This window comes from Colobus angolensis, unplaced genomic scaffold (assembly GCF_000951035.1).
Source record: "Colobus angolensis palliatus isolate OR3802 unplaced genomic scaffold, Cang.pa_1.0 Scaffold53, whole genome shotgun sequence".
Taxonomy (NCBI): Eukaryota; Metazoa; Chordata; class Mammalia; order Primates; family Cercopithecidae; genus Colobus; species Colobus angolensis.
The window spans coordinates 10,148,982-10,155,460 of record NW_012118821.1 but is presented as its reverse complement, the minus strand read 5'-3'; the positions used below and the strand labels follow the sequence as shown (position 1 = coordinate 10,155,460).

Here is a 6,479-nt window from a genome sequence, read left to right as displayed (position 1 = left end):
CGGAGCTTGCAGTGAGCTGAGATCCGGCCACTGCACTCCAGCCTGGGCGACAGAGCGAGACTCCGTCAAAAAAAAAAAAAAAAGTCTCCATTGGCAAACATTGTTTTTCCAATTATTTTTAAACCACTTTTCTTTAATTTTCTTAAGGTTTTCTAACAAGCCTTTTGCACACCTGCCATGTGTTTTGTCAGGCCCTGGGGGTGAAGGTGACAAAGTCGAGAATCCATGGAGATAACACATCAGCAAATAGTGCGCAGGCAGAACAAGCTGTTGGAGGAGCGAGAGACACAGAGCAGAGAAGCAACTGCACTTGGAGGGTCAGAAGGGCCTCACATCAGAACGCCTAAGCAAATACAGTTTTGAAGGATAATAATTTTTTTAAAAGTTCATTCACATGAATTAGAAAGAAGCAGGACATTCTAGGAAGAAGGAACGGCCCAGGCAAAAGCGATGCGCAGATTGGCGTGGTCAGTTTTTGTGTTCCTCTGTGAAATCAAAGAATATCTTTTTTTTTTTTTTTTGGACGGAGTCTCCCTGTGTCGCCCAGGCTGGAGTGCAGTGGCACGATGCATGATCGGGGCTCACTGCAACCTCCACCTCCCGGGTTCAAGCAATTCTCCTGCCTCAGCCTCTCAAGTAGCTGGGATTACAGGTGCCTGCCACCACGCCTGGCTGACTTTTATGTATTTTTAGCAGAGACGCAGTTACACCATGTTGGCCAGGCTGGTTTCGAACTCCTGACCTCAAGTGATCCGCCTGCCTCGGCCTCCTAAAAAGTGCTAGGATTACAGGCATTAGCCACTGCGCCCGGCCAAAGAACATCACTTTTAAACCTTTCAGCTTTCCTAATTTTAATTTAAATTGGCCATAACTTTCATTCCTCATTCCTACCTATTGCACTTCAAGATGGATTCTTATTTTAAAATAAAAAGACGCACACAGCTGTCCCTAAAGTCCGTTGATGACTGATCATCCTACCCTTGTGAAGGTATCTGAGGAAGCCCAGAGATGCCCGGGAAGCTTCTCAGGATGAACTGATAGCTGCCCCACCTCACCAGCACATCTGGGGGTTGACCTACCGAGGGCTTGCTTTTCTGTGCATACCAGCTGGTCCTGTATCACAAGGACTCACCTGCCCTGAGAAGTCCTAGGCTGGAATTACCTGAGGATGTTTGCAGGATCATCCACATGACTTTCCATAGTGCCAAAACCCTCTCTCTTCCTTCCCCTTCCCCTCCCTTCCTTCCCTCCTTCCTCTCTTCCCCTTCCCTTCCTTCCCTCCTTCCTCTCTTCCCCTTCCCTTCCTTCCCTCCTTCCTCTCTCTTTCCTTCTTTCTTCTTCTTTCTTCCTCTCTTCTTTCTCTTCCTTCCTTCCTTTTTCTTTCTTTCTTTTTCTTTCTTTCCCTCCCTCCCTCTCTCTCTCTTTCTTTCTTTCCCTTCTTTCTTTCCTTTTCTTCTTTGTTTTCTTTTCTCTTTTTTCAGGGTCTTACTCCAACACCCAGTCTAGAGTGCAGTGGTGTGATCTTGGCTCACTGCAACCTCTGCCTCCTGGGTTCAAGCGATTCTCCTGCCTCAGCCTCCCGAGTAGCTGGAATTACAGGCACGCACCACCATGCCCAGCTAATTTTTGAATTTTTAGAGATAAGGTTTCACCATGTTGGCCAGGCTGGTCTTGAACTCCTTACCTCAAGTGATCTGCCCACCTTGGTCTCCCAAAGTGTTGGGTAATCCCCAACACTTTGGCAACCGCACTCGGTTGCCAAAACTATTTATTTTGACTTTTCATTGACTGGTTACTCCTGAAAATCTTTTTTATCTTAATCTCTGGCTCAAAGAAATATAGGATATTTCTTATCCTGAACAAACACAGGATCAGAAATCAGAAGATGAGTGTATATGTAGTCTCAGTCACTTAGCTCCTTCGAAACTTAACTTTCTCTACTGAAAAAAAACAATGGGAGTGATAATTCCTACTGCAAAAGGCTTTTGTTTTGAGGATGAGATTTTAGATGAAATAATAAATGTATGCATAGCCTATTCCTGACACATGACATAACCTCAAATAAAAGTCACTATTACCATTATCTGTTATACTCTGTAAATTAGGAATAACAAAACCATTTTTTGCTTATTTCTCAGAGTCCATTCAAGAATTGTGTCCACCATATACCAGGCACTTGTCTAGACCTGCATCGTCCAATGCCCACCTCAGCCTCTCAAAGTGTTAGGATTACAGGCATGAGCCACCACACCCTGCCTGCATGTGGCTATTGAGATGTGCTGTATGATACACACTGGACTTTGAAGACTCAGTGTGAAAAATAAAAAGAATTTTAAGAGGGGTGGGGGTCGAGGGGAGGCAGAGCATTCGGACAAATAGCTAATGTATGCAGGGCTTAAAACCTAGATAACAGGTTGATGAGTGCAGCAAACCACCATGACACACATTTATCTATATAACACCTACATGTCCTGTACTTGTATCCTGGAACTTACAGTAAAATTAGAAAAAAATAATAATAAAAGCCAACATGGCATTCATTACTGCCAAAAAAACAAAACACATTGTTAATTTTGTATATTGATCACAGGTTGAACGGATAATATTTTGAATACACTGGGTTAAAGAAATACATTTAAAATTAGTGATCAGGCACAGTGGCTCACGCCTGTAACCCCAGCACTTTGGGAGGCTGAGGCAGGTGAATCACCTGAGGTCAGGAGTTTGAGACAAGCCTGGCCAACATGGTGAAACCCCGTTTCTACTAAAAATACAAAAATCAGCCGGGTGTGGTGGTGGGTGCCTGTAATCCCAACTACTTGGGAGGCTGAGGCAGGAGAATCGCTTGAACCTGGGAGGCGGAGGTTACAGTGAGTCGAGATTATGCCACTGCACTCCAGCCTGGGTGACAGAATGAGACTCCATCTCAATAATAATCATAATCATAATCATAATGAAGTTATTTGTTGTTGTTTTACTTTTCAAATGTGACCACCAGAAAAGTTTTAAAGGCTTGTGTGACTCTCATCATTGAACGGAGCTGTTCTAAACATGGGTAAGTTAACGCAGAGTTTCGGTTGCAGGACAGAGAATGAAATAATAGACCCGTAAGACAGAGAAGTGACTGATTGTGACTGCTAGGGTGTTTGCAGCATAGGCCGGTGACGGGAACGAGGAGCGTGGGGATGAGAGCCGATGTGGGCAAGAGTGCGTGCAATGCAGGCTCAGGCGTTGGATTCATCTCCCAGGAGTTGAAAAAGGTGGCGTTCCTGTTCTTTATTGGCATTGCTTGTGACACTGAGGACTGCCCCGCTTCCTGAAGAGGTCAGTCAGGAAAATTTTTTGTTAACTTTTATTTTAGGTTTGAGGGTCCATGTGCAGGTTTGTTTTATGAGTAAACTCGTGTCATGGTGGATTGGTGTACAGATAATTTCATCACCCAGGAATAAGCCTAGTACCCGATAGGTATTTTTTCGGATCCTCTCCCTCCTCCCATCCTCCACCCTCAGGTAGGCCCCAGTGCCCACCGTTCCCCTCCTGTTAGCCCTGTGTTCTCACTGTGGAGCTGCCATGTGTAAGTGAGAACACGTGGTGTTTGGTTTTCTGTTTCTGCCTTAGTTTGCCTCCAGCTCTATCCATGGTGCTGCAAAGGACATGATCTCGTTCCTTTTTATGGCTTCGTGGTATTCCACGATGTATATGTACTACATTTGCTTTATCAAGTCTACTGTGGATGGGCATTTATGTTGATTCCATGTCTTTGCTATCATGAATAGTGTTGCCGTGAACATACACCTGCATGTGTCTTTATGGTAGAACAATTTAGATTCCTCTGGGTATATACCCAGCCATGGGATTGCTGGGTTGAATGGAAGTTCTGTTTTAAGTTCTTTGCAGAATCACTATGCTGCTTTCCGCAATGGTTGAACTAATTTGCATTCCCAATATTATATTGTCTATAGCTGAGAAAGCTGAGATGTAAAGATTAAGTCACTTGCCCTCAGACATGTAGACAGGAAGTGGTACAGCCGGGACTCAAACCTGCCTCCAAAGCCCATCCTCCTAAACCTAAGTCATGGTTTTCCAAGTGTGGTCCTTGGACCAGCAGCAAAAGCACCACCTGGGCACTCGTTAGACATGGAAATTCTGGGCCTCACCCCGGACCTCAGCATAGGGATCCCTGGGGGTGGAGCCCAGCGGTTTGTGTTTGGGCAGCCCCCGCTGACTCTGACGCACCATCTGGTTGGAGGCCACGGTGCGTGATGCTCCCCGCCCTGTGGCCGCTGGCCTCCCTCCTTCATTTCTGTTATTCCATCTCCTTCTTACAACGGCCCTGTGAGGCCAGCAGGGCAGATGTCGATTTTATTGAACAGATGAAGAAACTGAGCCTGGAGGTTTTATGACTTACCCAACGTCATCGCATTAGTTTTGGAACTGAAACTTCAATGGCAGATCTTCTGGCTCTTAGTCTGAGGCTGTAACTAGCACCCACAAGGACTCTGGGAGCAGCAAGGTCCCAGCAGGGGCTAGTGCTTTGTTTCGCTGACTCTAGTGAAGGAGGAGGGGGCTCCCAGAGCACGGCTTCTTCTCCGTGGGTCTGGCCCCTGATAGCTGGGCGCTTACTCTGATGTGCTGCTGAGATTCCGCCTTATCCCCTGCAAGCTGTGCTGTGCTAGGATGAAACAGTACAGTTTGGAACCTTAGCTGCCCACACCCTGGGGGCCAATCATGCAAAACCCACAGGAAACCTCGGGGCAGAAGTAGTTTGCCATAAACGTCCGTTTCCTAATTTTTTGTTGTCGTGACAGGGTCTTGCTCTGTTGCCGAGGCTGGAGTGCACTGGTGCAATCATAGCACACTGCAGCCTCAAGCTCCTGGGCTCAAGTCATCTTTCCACCTCTACCTCCAAAATAACCGGTACTACAGGTGTGCGCCTCCTGTATAATTTAAAAAAAAAAAAAATGTTTTGAGGCCGGGCACGGTGACTCATGCCTGTAATCCCAGCACTTTGGGAGGCTGAGGCAGGCGATCATGAGGTCAAGAGATCAAGACCATCCTGGCCAACATGGTGAAACCGCGTCTCTACTAAAAATACAAAAAATTAGCCAGGCGTGGTGGTAGGCGCCTGTAATCCCAGTTACTTGGGAGGCTGAGGCAGGAGAATCGCTTAAACTCGGGAGGTGGAGCTTGCAGTGAGCCAAGATGGCACCATTGCACTCCAGCCTGGGCAAAAATAGTGAAACTCCATCTCAAAAAAAAAAAAAAGTTTTGAGGTTACAGGGAGCTATGATCACACGACTGCACTCCAGTCTAGACAACAGAACGAGACCCTGTCTCTGGAAAAAAAATTCTTTGTAGAGACAAAGTTTCACTATATTGCTCAGGCTGGACTCAAACTCCTGGCCTCAAGCAATCCTACTGTACTGGCCTCTCAAAGGGCTGGGATTACAGGCGGGAGCCACTGTGCTAAGCCTCCATTTCCTGATGCAACTCCACCCATAATCGCATTCCATCCATTCATTATTCAACAATCCCCACACCTTCACCTCCTGCCATGACCCATGACACCTAAGGTTGGGGAGGGAGAACTTCACTATGGTGCAGGCAATGTGGGGGTCACCTTAGCCATAGAGAACCTAAAAAGAGTGATCAAGCCTCACCTGAGGTCGGGAGTTCGAGGACAGCCTGACCAACATGTGAAACTCCGTGTCTACTAAAAATACAAAATTAGCCGGGTGTGGTGGCGTGTGCCTGTAATCCCAGCTACACGGGAGTCTGAGGCAGGAGAATCTCTGGAACCTGGGAGGCGGAGGTTGCAGTGAGCCAAGATCGCGCCACTGCACTCCAGCCTAGGCAACAAGAGTGTAACTCCATCTCAAAAAAAAAAAAGTGATCAAGCCGACTGAAAGTCAGAGTGCTCTGTTATTATAACTGAGCACTGGGAATTCTAAACACTGTCAGTGATACTCCTCCCAGAAAAAAACTCTCCTGTAATTGTATGTGTATAATTCCATTTTTATGCCTAATCTTTTAATGAACATGTCTTACATGGGAATTAATCCCAAGGGCTCCCAGCTATGCACTTGGTTCCAACATATCTTCGTTCAGCCACAGGAGGTTGATTGGGTTCAGAAGCAGAGTGCTAGCTTCAGGCACAGTTTGATCTGACTCGTGGGCACTGCAACCTCCTGCATTTAAATAGCAGGTTTTAAGTACACCGTGGTAGCACTGTGACTATAAAGACAAACAAGGAGCACTTGCTTTACTTCACTTCATTCTATGTGATCACCTGTGCTTAAAATTTGAATCAGTGAAACAGGGCAGTGGGAACTGCAAGGTGAAATATTTCTGTTATAGTGCGGATTTTAGCTCACATATTACGTATTTTACTGAATTCGAATAAATAATGTCTTTAAAACTGAAATTTAGCTGGGAGCAGTGGCTCACGCCTGTAATCCCACCACTTTAGGAGGCTGAGG

General features: G+C 46.2%; 1 long non-coding RNA gene across 1 annotated transcript; it reads left to right on the top strand.

Annotated features, from left to right (window-relative positions):
* The first annotated feature begins 189 nt into the window (after positions 1-189).
* LOC105525356 lies at positions 190-2,555 on the top strand. The gene is made up of 2 exons (XR_001003910.1): positions 190-467; positions 2,139-2,555. It is a non-coding gene; the product is annotated as an uncharacterized LOC105525356 (long non-coding RNA).
* The last annotated feature ends 3,924 nt before the right edge of the window (positions 2,556-6,479 follow it).